Source organism: Oncorhynchus nerka, linkage group LG18, assembly GCF_034236695.1.
Source record: "Oncorhynchus nerka isolate Pitt River linkage group LG18, Oner_Uvic_2.0, whole genome shotgun sequence".
In the NCBI taxonomy this organism is placed as follows: domain Eukaryota; kingdom Metazoa; phylum Chordata; class Actinopteri; order Salmoniformes; family Salmonidae; genus Oncorhynchus; species Oncorhynchus nerka.
This window is the reverse complement of record NC_088413.1, coordinates 85297388-85315503: the sequence shown is the minus strand read 5'-3', so window position 1 is coordinate 85315503 and position 18116 is coordinate 85297388. Positions and strand designations below refer to the sequence as shown.

Here is an 18116-nt window from a genome sequence, read left to right as displayed (position 1 = left end):
ATGGAATGTTTGGGAATCGCTTCATTTTAGGAGGTTGTAAATTGTAAAGTCTATTTTCTGGATTATGACAATTAGAGGGTATCGGCCTAATCCTGCTCTGCATTATTTGGTGTTCTACGTTGTACACAGAGGATATTTTTTGCAGGATTCTGCATGCAGAGTCTCAATTTGGTGTTTGTCCCATTTTGTGAATTCTTGGTTGGTGAGCGGACCCCAGACCTCACAACCATAAAGTGCAGTGGGTTCTATAACTGATTCAAGTATTTTTGGCCAGATCCTAATTGGTATGTTGAATTTGATGTTCCTTTTGATGGCATAGAAGGCCCTTCTTGCATTGTCTCTCAGCTCGTTCACAGCTTTGTGGAACTTACCTGTGGCGCTGATGTTTAGGCCGAGGTATGTATATATTTTTTTCTGTTCTAAGGCAGGTATTCCCAAACTGGGGTACGTGCAATGCCTTCGGGGTACGCCAAATAAAAGTTTGATTCACATTTTCAAACAGTCCATTTAGATTTTCCAGCGGGGCAATACATGAGGTTGATGTTTTTTTCTCGCCTCGTTTCAAAAAATACAATTAAACCATCTAGTCGAATACAGGTAGTCACATAATTAACATCCAGTCAAATGAACCGTTAGGAATTCCACTAATGTTCCAAACGTAGCTGCTGCTCATTCTTCTCGAAAATTGATAAATGGTCAAAAAAAAGAAAAGAAAAGGACACAAACAACTGTATTCGTTATCCCTTGCATGCCCTGCCTCCAGTCCACTTACTGATATCTGAACAAGAGAGCCTCAAAATTGGAACAAGCGGTTCTGTGAAAATTGAATTTAATCAGAAGCCACTGCCAGATTTCTGGATTGGGCTGCGCTCAGAGTATCCTGCCCTGGCAGATCACGCTGTTAAGACACGGATGCCCTTTGCAACCACGTACCTATGTGAGAGTGGATTCTCGGCCCTCACTAGCATGAAAACTAAATACAGACACAGACTTTGTGTGAAAAAAATATTTAAGATGCAGTTACGTGCTTTCAAGCCTTCTCATTAAGCTGTGGTGAATTATTCACCATTTTAGATGAACAAATAAGGTTTTACATGTAAGATGGTTAAATAAAGAGCAAAATTATTATTATTATATTATTATTTGTGCCCTGGTCCTATAAGAGCTCTTTGTCACTTCCCACGAGCCGGGTTGTGACAAACTCAAATCAAATCAAATGTATTTATATAGCCCTTCGTACATCAGCTGATATCTCAAAGTGCTGTACAGAAACCCAGCCTAAAACCCCAAACAGCAAGCAATGCAGGTGTAGAAGCACGGTGGCTAGGAAAAACTCCCTAGAAAGGCCAAAACCTAGGAAGAAACAGAGAGAGGAACCAGGCTATGTGGGGTGGCCAGTCCTCTTCTGGCTGTGCCGGGTGGAGATTATAACAGAACATGGCCAAGATGTTAAAATGTTCATAAATGACCAGCATGGTCGAATAATAATAAGGCAGAACAGTTGAAACTGGAGCAGCAGCACGGCCAGGTGGACTGGGGACAGCAAGGAGTCATCATGTCAGGTAGTCCTGGGGCATGGTCCTAGGGCCCAGGCCAGTTGAAACTGGAGCAGCAGCATGGCCAGGTGGACTGGGGACAGCAAGGAGTCATCATGTCAGGTAGTCCTGGGGCATGGTCCTAGGGCTCAGGTCCTCCGAGAGAGAGAAAGAAAGAGAGAGGGAGAGAATTAGAGAACGCACACTTAGATTCACACAGGACACCGAATAGGACAGGAGAAGTATTCCAGATATAACAAACTGACCCTAGCCCCCCGACACATAAACTACTGCAGCATAAATACTGGAGGCTGAGACAGGAGGGGTCAGGAGACACTGTGGCCCCATCCGAGGACACCCCCGGACAGGGCCAAACAGGAAGGATATAACCCCACCCACTTTGCCAAAGCACAGCCCCCACACCACTAGAGGGATATCTTCAACCACCAACTTACCATCCTGAGACAAGGCTGAGTATAGCCCACAAAGATCTCCGCCATGGCACAACCCAAGGGGGGGCGCCAACCCAGACAGGATGACCACATCAGTGAATCAACCCACTCAGGTGACGCACCCCTTCCAGGGACGGCATGAGAGAGCCCCAGTAAGCCAGAGACTCAGCCCCTGTAATAGGGTTAGAGGCTCCAGAGCCTTTCCGTTCACCTTCCCACTCCTGGGCCAGACTACACTCAATCATATGACCCACTGAAGAGATTAGTCTTCAGTAAAGACTTAAAGGTTGAGACCGAGTTTGCGTCTCTGACATGGGTAGGCAGACCGTTCCATAAAAATGGAGCTCTATAGGAGAAAGCCCTGCCTCCAGCTGTTTGCTTAGAAATTCTAGGGACAATTAGGAGGCCTGCGTCTTGTGACCGTAGCGTACGTGTAGCAATGTACGGCAGGACCAAATCAGAGAGATAGGTAGGAGCAAGCCCATGTAATGCTTTGTAGGTTAGCAGTAAAACCTTGAAATCAGCCCTTGCTTTGACAGGAAGCCAGTGTAGAGAGGCTAGCACTGGAGTAATATGATACATTTTTTGGGGTTCTAGTCAGGATTCTAGCAGCCGTATTAAGCACTAACTGAAGTTTATTTAGTGCTTTATCCGGGTAGCCGGAAAGTAGAGCATTGCAGTAGTCTAACCTAGAAGTGACAAAAGCATGGATACATTTTTCTGCATCATTTTTGGACAGAAAGTTTCAGATTTTTGCAATGTTACGTAGATGGAAAAAAGCTGTCCTTGAAATGGTCTTGATATGTTCTTCAAAAGAGAGATCAGGGTCCAGAGTAACACCGAGGTCCTTCACAGTTTTATTTGAGACGACTGTACAACCATTAAGATTAATTGTCAGATTCAACAGAAGATCTCTTTGTTTCTTGGGACCTAGAACAAGCATCTCTGTTTTGTCCGAGTTTAAAAGTAGAAAGTTTGCAGCCATCCACTTCCTTATGTCTGAAACACATGCTTCTAGCAAGGGCAATTTTGGGGGCTTCACCATGTTTCATTGAAATGTATAGCTGTGTGTCATCCGCATAGCAGTGAAAGTTAACATTATGTTTTCGAATAACATCCCCAAGAGGTAAAATATATAGTGAAAACAATAGTAGTCCTAAAACGGAACCTTGAGGAACACCGAAATGTACAGTTGATTTGTCAGAGGACAAACCATTCACAGAGACAAACTGATATCTTTCCTACAGATAAGATCTAAACCAGGCCAGAACTTGTCCGTGTAGACCAATTTGGGTTTCCAATCTCTCCAAAAGAATCTGGTGATTGATGGTATCAAAAGCAGCACTAGGGGGGGACAAAATGGCGCCGTAGAGAGAACCCGGTGTTTCAGCGAGCTCTCGTGGCATTCGTAAATTTATATTCTTACATTAATCTCCTAGCTTGAAAAAGTGGTAGAATTGGCTAAATAAGTTACCATATAATGAGTCTTGACGACTATTTCGCAAAAATCTCCGACAACATGCCCAATAGAACTACTAAGAAGTCGACCAAAACCACCACCCCTGTGGATGTGCATGAGGAGCTAGCTAACGTTAGCGAAGCTAACACCATTGCGGACCCGGGCACAATGGACCTGATGATTCAAAAGATGACTGATAACATTACTAAAGTGATCGATGCTAAGATAAGAACGGTCTTGGAAGCAATAGCAGCCCATTCAGCTGAAATACAGAGCGTTGTGAAACGTGTTGTTGAGGCGGAAGGAAGAATTGCTGCAGTGGAAACTTCAACTACATCTATGGACGCTAAGATAAAAGCACTTGAGAAACAGGTGCGCGAAATGGCGGAGCACATTGACGACTTGGATAATCGAGGACGCAGATGCAATATTCGTGTTGTGGGACTCCCGGAAAATTCTGAAGGGACACGTTCAGTAAAATTCTTTGAGGAATGGATCCCTGGCTACCTACAAATGGACACTAAGGCTGGTCGTGTGAAGCTGGACAGAGCCCATCGCTCTCAAGCACCGATACCGGGCCCCAATCAACGCCCACGGCCGGTGGTTATAAAGTTCCACAACTTCACCGACAAGCAGCGCGTCATGGATGCGGCTAGAAACATCGGCTCTGATGGTAGTCAACATAAAGGTCCAAAGGTCTCATTCTTCAATGATTATTCCACAGCGGTTGTACGAAGACGCAAAGCGTTTGATGAGGCGAAGGCTCGACTCATGAGAATGAAGATGGACTACGCACTGTTGTACCCGGCCACATTGAAGATTATGGTCAACGGATCACCTAAAAAGCTCTACACACCTGAAGAGGCTGCTGCGTTTATTGACTCTCTCGGGTAAATAACTTTAAGCTGCACCTCCACAGCATTGAATAACCCACGTTTGCTTATTTTTGGTTGAATCTGATCACGAAACAGTGGTGTGAGTCCCCACGTACTCCGGCTCAGTAATATTCGTAACTTTATTATTGTTGGTTGAATCTGATCACGAAACAGTGGTGTGAGTCCCCACGTACTCCGGCTCAGTAATATTCATAACTTTATTATTTTTCTTGCTAAATTAATAGCCGCTATAGCTCAGGCTGAGATATGTGTGAATCCATATTGGTGCCCAGGCTTGGTTTTAGGTGGAAGAGCCTCAATCTTCTTCTATTGATTCTCTTTTCCATATATATAAAGGATGAGGCTATTGAGCGGCAATGCGGACTTAAGAGTCTACATTGGAGAGTTGAAATCCCCTGCATGTTAGCTAGTGGGAAAACCCCCTTTTGGATTTTTACATGTTTAATTTTTGGGTTTAGTATAGTTCGAGTTCAGGGTTCATATTTTTTGTTTATGCTCAGTGAGATAGAGGAGAGTTCAACACATGGAAAAAGGTACCACCCCACTTTTACAGTAGGATCCAGTCTGAATATTGAATGGTCAAGATACAATGGCAGATAACAGACTGCGTGTATGTACGTGGAACATTAGAGGGAGCCGTAACCCCATTAAGAGGAAGAAAGTATTGTCTTTTTTGAAAAAAGAAAATATTGATATTGCCGTGTTGCAAGAAACCCATTTGGATGATAAGGAGCACCTGAAATTACAACAAGGAGGGTTTGGTCAAGTGTTTTTCTCATCATTTACATCCAGAAGTAGAGGTGTAGCAATTCTGGTGAAAAAGAACTTACCACTTAAGGTCTTGAATTGTGTGAAAGATAAATTTGGTCGCTTTGTTATAATTAATGGTACTTTACAAGGGCAGAACATTTCCATAATGAATATTTACTTCCCCCCTGCTCACCCCCCTGATTTCCTCACTAAGGCATTTCTAGACTTTTCAGAATTAAACTCAGACACTGCAGTGGTTGGAGGAGATTTTAACTGCTTGTTGAACCCCCTTATTGATAAGTTTCCCAGTGGTATAGCTTCACTCTCTCCTCAAGCTAAGTCACTTAAAGCTATTTGTGATGATCTGGGGTATGCGGATGTCTGGAGAGCTTTCCATCCCTCCAACAGAGAGTTCACTTTTTTCTCTGCACCTCATGGATGTCAGACTAGAATAGATTATTTTTTTATGCCCAAGACGTCTTTGCAGTCTGTTTTATCTGCTAGGATAGGAAGCATAGTCATATCTGATCATGCTGAGGTGATCCTGGACATAAAACTCAACGGGGCATTCAATCGGTCAAGACATTAGAGGTTGAACACAACCATTCTTAAAGACCATACATTCACATCATATTTTATAACAGAGTTTAAAGCATTTTTCTCTATTAACTCTCAATCAACAGATAACCCCTCGCTCCTTTGGGAGACCTGTAAAGCCAGGGGTCTGATTATGTCATACACAGCTACTAAGACACGGAAAAAGCGGGAAAAGCATGTTAGAGGGTGAATTAGAAACTAAAGAGAAGGACTACATTAAAACGCCCACTCCTGCCATATTAACCTGTTGCTTCTACTCGGGACGCTTGCGTCCCAACTAGAGCTCTGGAAATGCAAATGCGCTACGCTAAATGCTAATAGTATTAGTTAAAACTCAAAAGTTCATTAAAATACACATGCAGGGTATCGAATTAAAGCTACACTCGTTGTGAATCCAGGCAACAAGTCAGATTTTTAAAATGCTTTTCGGCGAAAGCATGAGAAGCTATTATCTGATAGCATGCAACACCCCAAAAGACCCACAGGGGACGTAAACAAAATAATTAGCATTTCGGCGTTACACAAACCGCACAATAAAATAGAAAACATTCATTACCTTTCACCATATTCTTTGTTGGCACTCCTAGATGTCCCATAAACACTATTTGGGTCTTTATTTCGATTAAATCGGTCCATATAAAGCCTAGATATCGTTATATGTAGACTGTGTGATAAACGAAAAAAACATCGTTTCAAAACGTAACGTCATTTTTAAAATTCAAAAAGTCGACGATAAACTTTCACAAAACACTTCGAAATACGTTTGTAATGCAACTTTAGGTATTAGTAAACGTTAATAAGCGATAAAATTCATCAGGAGGCGATGTAAAGATCATTAGCTGTCCGTCTGGAAAAATGTCCGGCTAGAAACTCAACGAAAATATCCGGTCCTAGACCGGAGGAGATACGGTGTCCTGCATGTGTTTGACCAAGAAAAAACTCGAAGGGAAATGACAAGACTCTAGACACCGTGTGGAAGCTGTAGGTACTGCAACCTCAGTCAATTAATTGTGGTTCACCTTTATCAATGGGTTCAAGTAGCGCATGGATATATTTTCCCATTTTCAGTGATCAGTTTTTCCTGTGCTTTTCGATGTAAATGCCGTTCTGGTAAAGCCACAGCAGTGATTTAACCAGTTTTTTAAACGTCTGAGTGTTTTCTATCCACACAGACTAAGCAAATGCATATACTATATTCCTGGCATGAGTAGCAGGGCGCTGAAATGTTGCGCGATTTTTAACAGAATGTTCAAAAAAGTAGAGGGCCGACTTAAGAGGTTAAAGGAAATATCAGTCATTAGATCAACGCTAGACTCTCTCCTAACACAGGACGCTGAAAAGAAAATGAGATTTGTCAGGCAAAAGCTATATGAACATGGCGATAAGCCAGGAAAGTACTTGGCATACCTAGCTAAAAAGAGGGCTGACTCTCAGTCAATTGCTACGATTACTGATTCTGATGGTAATCATTTATATGAAAATAAATTGATAAGTGACTCATTTAAGAAATTTTATACAAACCTTTATGCCTCAGAACTGCCAAAGGATGCACCCAAATTAATGGAGAACTTCTTTGGTAAGATTGAGCTCCCTACTATCTCTGAAGAGCAGAGGTCCCTCCTTAATGACCCTATTACCAAGGAAGAGATAATGTTCGCAATTAAGAATCTGCAAAATGGTAAGGCCCCAGGACCAGACGGGTTTTGTAGTGAGTTCTATAAAGAGTTCCATGGCCTGATCCTTGAGCCATTGCGTGATATGTTTAACCACTCATTTTCAAATGACCAACTCCCTCAAACGCTGAGAGAAGCCAACATTTCACTTATTCTCAAAAAGGGAAAATGTCCAGAGTCTTGTTCCTCGTACAGACCAATTTCCCTTCTGAATGTGGATAGAAAATTGCTTTCTAAAATTCTAGCCACAAGATTAGAGGACTCATTGCCACTAATTGTGAAAGGAGACCAAACTGGCTTCATTAGGGGCCGTAAGTCATGCAACAACGTCAGGCGGCTTCTTAATGTAATTCAAGCCTACCAACAAAGTGCTGTAGATGGTCTTGTGCTCTCCCTAGATGCTGACAAAGCATTTGATCGTGTGGAGTGGTCTTACCTATTATTTGCTCTAAATAAATTTGGTCTGGGGGACAACTTTATAAAATGGGTGAAAGTTCTATATGATGATCCTCAGGCTGCTGTCCTAACTAATGGGCTACGGTCAAATAGCTTCTCTATACACAGAGGTACCAGACAGGGCTGTCCTTACTAATGGGCTACGGTCAAATAGCTTCTCTATACACAGAGGTACCAGACAGGGCTGTCCTTACTAATGGGCTACGGTCAAATAGCTTCTCTATACACAGAGGTACCAGACAGGGCTGTCCTAACTAATGGGCTAAGGTCAAATAGCTTCTCTATACACAGAGGTACCAGACAGGGCTGTCCTTACTAATGGGCTACGGTCAAATAGCTTCTCTATACACAGAGGTACCAGACAGGGCTGTCCTTACTAATGGGCTACGGTCAAATAGCTTCTCTATACACAGAGGTACCAGACAGGGCTGTCCTTACTAATGGGCTACGGTCAAATAGCTTCTCTATACACAGAGGTACCAGACAGGGCTGTCCTTTATCCCCCCTCCTCTTTGCACTCGTTATGGAACCACTGGCCGAGGCCATCAGGGTAACGCCTGCTATACAGGGGCTGCTCATTGGTGATGTTCACCATAAAATAAGCTTGTATGCTGATGATGTCCTGATATTCATCTTTAGTCCCATGACTTCAATTACATCTCTTATTAATATAATTGAATTATTCAGTGAATTCTCAGGCTACAAGATTAACCTAACTATGTCAGAGGCTAGGCCACTTGGTAGCCTACACTCTGTACCTAATACTTCTCCCCCCTTCCCTTTTAAATGGTCTCCCTCAGGTTTCATGTATCTGGGTATATTTGTAACTCCTAAATTCCAGCTAATGTACAAAGCCAATTTTGTTCCCTTGTTTGATACAATAAGACAGAATCTGGAGCGCTGGAACTCTCTCCCGATTTCTTGGTTGGGTAGAATATCCCTCTTGAAAATGAACATTTTATCTAGACTACTTTACCCAATCCAAATGATCCCAGTATTACTCTCCAATAAGGTAATAAAGGATGTAAATGGATGGCTAAGTTCCTCTATATGGAGTAAACGCAAGCCAAGACTTAAGATGGCAATATTGCAGCTGCCAAGTTCTATGGGCGGCTTGGACCTGCCCAATATCAAGTTCTATCAATGGTGTGCCCACCTTTGTTATATTTCTGACTGGATCACAAATGATGACTCCTCTATTTGGTTAGACATTGAGACTTCTCTTTCAAAATACCCCTTACAGGATCTTTTATTTTTCAGAAGTTTCAAGTCTGTAGAAGAACACTGCAATAATCCAGTTACACTTAACACACTCAAAGTATGGAGGTCAGTTCAACGCTTCCTGGGAAGGTCCAAACTAACCTCTGCTTTTACCCCAATTCTTAACAACCCAGATTTCAGTCCAGGATTGCTGGATGCTGGCTTTAACTTGGCTTAATAAGGGCATACGCAGGCTAAACGACTTATTTGCTGACAAGATTTTGTTGTCATTTGAGCAGATGGTCGAGAAATATCGACTCCCAAAGCAGGACTTTTTCCGCTTCCTACAAGTAAGACATTATATTCTGGAGAGCACCACCTTAATTGGTAACCCTGATATGTCTGTCATTGAAAGAATGCTTTTTTTCCCACAAAGGAAAATGTCTGTAAGTCTGTTTTATGATACTTTAAGGTCCTTTTCTGCTGTCAACACACAGAGGGTGAAACAAGTGTGGGAGAAAGAATTGTCTGTTACTATTGACGAAGAGATGTGGGAGGACATTTGGAGATATGCAAAAACAATATCTATATGTAACCGTACTAGAGCAATCCAATTAAGAATAATACACAGATTGCATATATCCCCAAATCGCAGACATGCTTTTAGCCCCACTTCCTCTTCCCCTCAGTGTCTTAAATGCAAAACTGATACAGGCACCCTAACACATTGTTTATGGTCATGTACCAAAATACAAAGATACTGGTCTGGTGTCCTGCAAGAAATTGAAAAGATCCTAGGGGTTGATCTAGAATTGGACCCAGTTTCTTTACTGTTAGGTCTCCCTAGTAGGCATGTTACTTCTGTCTGTAACATTCTTACCTTCGCAGCGAGGAAAAACATCCTTTTACAGTGGATTAGTGATAAGGTTCCTTCTATTAAAGACTGGCATAAGATACTATTTGAATGGGTGCCTCTGGAATATCTGACATGTACATTGCATTCTAAAACAGACCAGTTCTACATAGTATGGGAACCTTATCTAAATGACCTAGAACCTGAGGTATCAGCTATTATGCTGCAAGGATTCTCTTAGAATGGCGGGGATCTATGTATTTCAGAACTACACTGTACGTTCCATGTATGGGAACCTTATCTAAATGACCTAGAACCTGAGGTATCAGCTATTATGCTGCAAGGATTCTCTTAGAATGGCGGGGATCTATGTATTTCAGAACTACACTGTACGTTCCATGTGTGGAACCTAACCTCTTGGTTTAAACTGAGCTTTTTTGTTTAATTTCTGTTTGTAAGTTTGTTTAAAATGTATGTATTGAGGGACGTAATGATGGTGATGGGGTGAGAGAAGCACAGAGCGGGGAGAGGAAAATGGTGTACGTATGTATGGGTGTGTATATGTGTGTGCGTGCGTGCGTGCGTGTATGTATGCATATGTGTGGGTATATGCATGGGTATATGTATATGTGTGTATATGTGTGTATGCATATGTGTGTGTATATGCATGGGTATATGTATATGTGTGTATATGTGTGTATGTATGGGTATGTATGTATGTGTATGTATATGTGTATGTATATGCATGGGTATATGTATATGTGTGTATGTATGGGTATGTATGTATGTGTATGCATATGTGTGGGTATATGCATGGGTATATGTATATGTGTGTATATGTGTGTATGCATATGTGTGTGTATATGTATGGGTATATGTATATGTGTGTATATGTGTGTATATGTGTGTATGCATATGTGTGTGTATATGCATGGGTATATGTATATGTGTGTATGTATGGGTATGTATGTATGTGTATGTATATGTGTGGGTATATGTATATGTGTGGGTATATGCATGGGTATATGTATATGTGTGTATGTATGTGTATGTATATGTGTATGTATATGTGTGGGTATATGTATATGTGTGTATGTATGGGTATGTATGTATGTGTATGTATATGCACGTAGATATGGGTAAGTGGGGGCTGTGTTTCTCTTTGTTCTGTGTGCTTTGTCTCTGTTGTTGTATCTCTTAATATGGGTGAAAATTGTGAAATTTCAATAAAAATACTGTTACAAAGAAAAATAAAAATCAGCACTAAGGTTTAGGAGCACGAGGACAGATGCAGAGCCTCGGTCCGATGCCATTAAAATGTCATTTACCACCTTCACAATTGCCGACTCAGTGCTATGATGGGGTCTAAAACCAGACTGAAGCATTTTCGTATACATTGTTTGTCTCCAGGAAGGCAGTGAGTTGCTGCGCAACAGCCTTTTCTAAAAAAATTTGAGAGGAATGGAAGATTCGATATAGGCCGATAGTTTTTTTTATTTTTCTGGGTCAAGGTTTGGCTTGAACTCGAACTCATTCTTATGTTTAATAAATGTGTGTGTGTGGCAGGCTTACAATGATGGCAACAAAAAAACATTTGATAGTGCGCTGACCCTGGTGCTAGAGGAGGTACGCAGCTGGAGGTGGAATGTTTGAAGGGACTATAAAAGGTTTGGGAACCACTGCTCTTGGGCAACGGTGTCTAAATGGAATTTGTATTTGTGATCCTGGCGACTTGACCTTTTTTGGAACACCATTATTTTTGTCTTACTGAGATTTACTGTCAGGGCCCGGGTCTGTACAATCTGTGCTGCTGTAGGTCCTTGGTTGGGGACAGAAGCATCAGATCATCAGCAAACGGTGACATTTCACTTCAGATTCTAGTAGGGTGCTGCAGACTGTTCTAGTGCCCTCGTCAATTTGTTGATATATATTTTGAAGAAGGTGGGGCTTAAGCTGCATCCCTGTCTCAACCCACGGCCCTGTGGAAAGAAATGTGTGTTTTTTGCCAATTTTTGCATGAATTTTATAATGTCTTATGTTTTTCCCCCATCACCACTTTCCATCAATTTGTATAGCAGACCCTCATGCCAAAGGCTTTTTTGAAATCAACAAAGCACGAGAAGACTTTGTTTTGGTTTGTTTGTTTGTCAATTAGGGTGTGCAGGTTGAATAAATCAAATCAAATGTATTTATAAAGCCCTTATTACATCAGCTGATATCTCAACGTGCTGTACAGAAACTCAGCCTAAAACCCCAAACAGCAAGCAATGCAGGTGTAGAAGCACAGTGGCTAGAAAAAAACTTCTTAGAAAGGCCAAAACCTAGGAAGAAACCTAGAGCGGAACCAGGCTATGAGGGGTGGCCAGTCCTCTTCTGGCTGTGCCGGGTGGAGATTATAACAGAACATGGTCAAGATGTTCAAATGTTCATAGATGACCAGCAGGGTCAAATAATAATAATCACAGTGGTTGTAGAGGGTGCAACAGGTCAGCACCTCAGGAGTAAATGTCAGTTGGCTTTTCATAGCCGATCATTCAGAGTATCTCTACCACTACATGGTCTGTCGTACGATAATTTGGTAAAAAGCCAATTTGACATTTGTCAGTACATTGTTTTTACTGGGGAAATGTAGAAGTCTGTTGTTAATGATAATGCAGAGGATTTTCCCAAGGTTTCTGTTGACGCATATCCCACAGTAGGTATTAGGGTCAAATTTGTCTCCACATTTGTGGATTGGGGTGATCAGTCCTTGGTTCCAAATATTGGGGAAGGTGCCAGAGCTAAGGATGATGTTAAAGAGTTTAAGTGTAGCCAAATGGAATGTGTGGTCTGTATATTTTAGCATTTCATTGAGGATACCTTCGACACCACAGGCCTTTTTGGGTTGGAGGGTTTGTATTTTGTCCTGTAGCTCATTCAACGTAATTGGAGAATCCAGTGGGTTCTGGAATCCAGTGGGTTCTGGAATCCAGTGGGTTCTGATAGTCTTTAATAGTTGATTCTATGATTTGTATTTGATCATGTATATGTTATTGCTGTTTGTTCTTTGTTACAGGGCCAATAAGATTGGAGAAGTGGTTTACCCAGACATCTCTGTTTTGGATAGATAACTCTTCATGTTCTTTGTTACAGGGCCAATAAGATTGGAGAAGTGGTTTACCCAGACATCTCTGTTTTGGATAGATAACTCTTTGTGTTGTTTGTTTAGTGTTTTCCAGTTTTCCCAGATGTGGTTGTTCTTCAATTGCATTGAGCTGATTTCTGACTTGCTGTTCCTTCTTTTTCCGTAGTGTATTTCTGTATTGTTTTAGTGATTCACCATAGTGAAGGCGTAGACTCAGGTTTTCTGGGTCTCTGTTTTTGGTTGGAACGGTTTCTCAATTTCTTTATGTTTTTGCATTGTTCATCAAACCATTTGTCATTGTTGTTAATTTTCTGTTTCGATTTTCATAGGGAAGCTGAGAGGTGAAATAAATTGTTTCCATTTCTACTGCCAAGTTTACACCTTCAGTACTACACCTTCTCCCTCCCTGGAAATCTGAGCTACTCAACCGCCCTCTCTCTCTCTCTCGCTCTCTCTCTCTCTCTCTCTCTCTCTCTCTCTCTCTGTCTCTCTCTCTCGCACTCTACCTCTCTCTTTCTCAGTCCCTCTGCCTCTCCCTCCCTCTCTCAGCCCCTCTCTCTCCACCTCTCCCGCCCTCCCTCTCTCTTAATTACACTGTTTTCTTCATGCAGCAGATTAAGATTCCCAGTACTTTTTTAGGGCAATACCACTTACCACTTACCTAGAATATGAATAGCTGTTGTCCGTTATATATATTTAGCCCATCAGGCTCTGAGCGTTCAAATGAAACCAGGAAGCATGTAGTTGCTTTGGCAACACCAGAACAGTGTTTTTATCAAATCAACTCTTCGCAGCTCAGCTCAGCTGATTCAGATCTTGGTACATTTCCTCCTTCAGCACATCAAGGATATCATCTATCTCAGGACAGACAGGTTAGTGCTGCGATTAAACTTTGAAAAGAACTCAGTGTCAAAACCTTCAGGTCTGGCAGCGTGAGTACAAGGCTGCATCAAAAACCTTCAGGTCTCACCTACTGAGAGAGAGAGGACTGAAGGTGATTCACCTACAGAGAGAGAGGACTGAAGGTGATTCACCTACAGAGAGAGAGAGGACTGAAGGTGATTCACCTACAGAGAGAGAGGACTGAAGGTGATTCACCTACAGAGAGAGAGGACTGAAGGTGATTCACCTACAGAGAGAGAGGACTGAAGGTGATTCACCTACAGAGAGAGAGGACTGAAGGTGATTCACACGCAGTCAGGGGGATAAAGTTTAATCAGAAAGTATTCATACCCCTTGACTTATTCAACATATTGTGTTACAGCCTTGTTACAATTCAAAATATATATTTTTTTCTCACCCATTTCTAAAAACATGTTTTTAGAAATGTTTGCAAATGTATTGAACAATTCAATATAAAAATATAATTATAGAGATAAACTCAAAATACCAACATGTGAGAAATACTGTACTTTGTTACTGTTTCAATGGAAAACACTAAAATCATTTACTGATTTAATTAAAAATCTGTCCTCCAAATCAAGGTTTCACAATTAATGGCACCCTTAAATATTATTGTAAATAACATCTACCTAAATTAAATCCGGATTTACATTTGACTAATTTAAGTTTATCTAAGTGTTAAGGAACTATATTGAGCCATTACATCACTTCCTGTTTCACTAGGGTATAAAAATGAGGTAACACACATGTAATATCCCTTTGTCATCCAACACCATGAAGAAAACAACAGAACTGGCAGTTGAAAAGAGACAGATGGTCGTAGACCTTCATAAACCTGGTAACGGCTACAAGAAGATCCACAAACGGTTGAATATACCCCTGAGCACTGTCAGGGAAATTATTAGAACATTCAAAAGACATGGAACAGTTGAAAACCTCACAGATAGAGGACACAAATGCATTTTGCCCCCCAGGATAGGGAGGAGGATGGTGAGAGAAGCAACAAAATCCCTAAGAACCACTGTGAAAGAATTGCAGGCCAGACGCCACCTCCACAACCACAGGCTCTTTGGAAGGGTTGCCAGAAGAAAGACCTTAATGACCCCAATACACAGACACAAGCGCTGGGAGTTTGCCACGCGTCATTTAAATTATGACTAGAAGAAGGTGCTCTGGTCAGATGAGACCAAAATGGAACGTTTTGGTCAGATACAGCATCGGCATGTTTGGTGTGAAAAAGGAGAGGCACCTCATACCCACGGGGAAATATGTTGTTGGATCAGTGATGTTTTGGGGCTGTTTTAATTCCAGAGGTCCAGGGGCACTGGTTTTAAGTGATGGCATAAAGAAATTCCACCAAGCATCAGGAAATCTTGGCTGACAATCTGGTTGCCTCTGCCAGAAGGCTGCCAGAAGGCTGGGACTTGGCCGACTTTCCAACAAGACAATGACCCAAAACATACCTTAAGATCCACACAGAAATGGTTCTGTCACAACAAAATCAATGTTCTGCCATGGCCATCTCAGTCACCTGACCTCAATCCAATGGAAAACCTGTGGGCTGAGTGGAAGAGGCCAGTTGATGAGCACAAACCCAAGAATGTGAGGGATCTTGAAAGGATCTGCATAGAGGAATGGTCCAAAATCCCTCCAAATGTGTTCCTTTACCTTGTCAAACATTACAGGAAAAGACTCCATGCTGTTATCCTTGCCAGAGCTGGTGGCACTAAGTACTAAATGAGGAGTGCCAATAAATATGAAACCTTGATTTTGGTGAAATGTATTTTGTATTAAATAATTCTATGATTTTGGTGGGTTCCATTGACGGATCAATAACATCCATGGATCAATAACATTGTAGTCACAAGGATTATTAATACTAACCTAATTGACAGAGCAAAAATAAGGAAGCCTTTGAAACATGAATAAAGTACAGCATTTCTCACGTTTTGAGTTTATCTCTATAATTATATTGTTTATATTTGTTTAAGTATTGTTTGTGTGTTGCCAGTCAGGGGTGCCAGTAATTCTGGAGCCCACTGTATGTATTCACACCCCTGAGTAAATACATGTTAGAATCACCTTTGGCAGCGATTACAGAAGTGGAAAACTGTAACTCGGCCACTCAGAAACATTCTACGTCGTCTTGGTCAGCAACTCCAGTATATATTTGGCCTTGTGTTTTAGGTTATTGTCCTGCTGAAAGGTGAATGTGTCTCCCAGTGTCTGGTGGAAAGCAGACTGAACCAGGTTATTGTCCTGCTGAAAGGTGAATGTGTCTCCCAGTGTCTGTTGGAAAGCAGACTGAACCAGGTGTCCTGCTGAAAGGTGAATGTGTCTCCCAGTGTCTGTTGGAAAGCAGACTGTTATTGTCCTGCTGAAAGGTGAATGAGTGTCTGTTGGAAAGCAGACTGAACCAGGTTATTGTCCTGCTGAAAGGTGAATGTGTCTCCCAGTGTCTGTTGGAAAGCAGACTGAACCAGGTTATTGTCCTGCTGAAAGGTGAATGTGTCTCCCAGTGTCTGTTGGAAAGCAGACTGAACCAGGTTATTGTCCTGCTGAAAGGTGAATGTGTCTCCCATGTGTCTCCCCTGCTGAGTGTCTGTGTGGAAAGCAGACTGAACCAGGTTATTGTCCTGCTGAAAGGTGAATGTGTCTCCCAGTGTCTGTGGAAAGCAGACTGAACCAGGTTATTGTCCTGCTGAAAGGTGAATGTGTCTCCCAGTGTCTGGTGGAAAGCTGAACCAGGTTTTCCTCTAGGATTTTGCCTGTGCTTAACTCTATTCCATTTTTATTTGTATAGTAAAAAACTCCCTAGTCCTTATCGATTACAAGCATACCCAGAACATGATGCAGCCACCACTATGCTTAAACCTATAAAGTCTGGAATTCTGCAATGTGGTTGTATTGGATTTGCCATAAACATTACACTTTGTATTCAGGACAGAAAGTGAATTTCTTCTCCACATTTTTTGCTGTTTTACTTTAGTGCCATATTGCAAACAGGATGCATGTTTCGGAATATGTTTTGTTCTGTAAAGGCTTCCTTATTTTTGCTCTGTCAATTAGGTTAGTTTTAATAATCCTCCGCTCTCTCCACTGGCTTCCAGTTGAAGCTCGCATCCGCTACAAGACCATGGTGCTTGCCTACGGAGCTGTGAGGGGAACGGCACCTCAGTACCTCCAGGCTCTGATCAGGCCCTACACCCAAACAAGGGCACTGCGTTCATCCACCTCTGGCCTGCTCGCCTCCCTACCACTGAGGAAGTACAGTTCCCGTGCAGCCCAGTCAAAACTGTTCGCTGCTCTGGCCCCCCAATGGTGGAACAAACTCCCTCACGACGCCAGGACAGCGGAGTCAATCACCACCATCCGGAGACACCTGAAACCCCACCTCTTTAAGGAATACCTAGGATAGGATAAAGTAATCCCTCTCACCCCCTCCCTTAAAAGACCTAGATGCACTATTGTAAAGTGGCTGTTCCACTGGATGTCATAAGGTGAAAGCACCAATTTGTAAGTCGCTCTGGATAAGAGCGTCTGCTAAATGACTTAAATGTAAATGTAAATGTAAATGTTGATCAGTCATTAATAATCCTTTATAGTTGAATGATGCTGTGTCAATCTAAGTAACATAATAAACATGTGTTTCTATGGGCTGTAGTACTAAAGGCCAAATTCAATATTTTAATCAACTAATTATATACCAGTCAAAAGTTTGAACACACTTAATCATTCTGTCACGCCTTGGTCTTAGTATTTTGTGTTTTCTTTATTTATTTGGTCAGGCCAGGGTGTGACATGGGTTATTGTGGTGTGTTTTTGTCTTAGGGGTTTTGTGGGGTGTCTACGTAGTCTATGGCTGCCTGAGGCGGTTCTCAATCAGAGTCAGGTGATTATCGTCTCTGATTGGGAACCATATTTAGGCAGCCATATTCAGCCACATGTGAGTGTTTCGTGGGTGATTGTTCCTGTCTTTGTGTTTGCACCAGATAGGGCTGTTTCGGTTTTCGTTATTTCATTTAGTTATTTTTGTAGTTTCTGTATGTATAGTTTTTCCTTCATTAAAATCATCATGAATCATCATCACGCTGCATTTTGGTCCGATCCTTGTTCTACCTCTTCGTCAGAGGAGGAGATAGAAGAAAGCCGTTACAGAATCACCCACCGCAACGGGACCAAGCGGCGTGGTAACAGGCAACAGCAGCAGCAGGAGCA

The 18116-nt window shown here is 41.9% G+C and overlaps 1 long non-coding RNA gene and 1 pseudogene across 1 annotated transcript; both read left to right on the top strand.

The window, feature by feature from the left end:
- LOC115126862 (GDNF family receptor alpha-4-like) overlaps window positions 1–18116 on the top strand; it is a 195720-nt pseudogene that overhangs the window by 37149 nt on the left and 140455 nt on the right.
- LOC135561937 (uncharacterized) lies at window positions 13510–16472 on the top strand. Its single transcript, XR_010459822.1, has 3 exons — window positions 13510–13867; window positions 16086–16211; window positions 16319–16472. It is a non-coding gene; the product is annotated as an uncharacterized LOC135561937 (long non-coding RNA).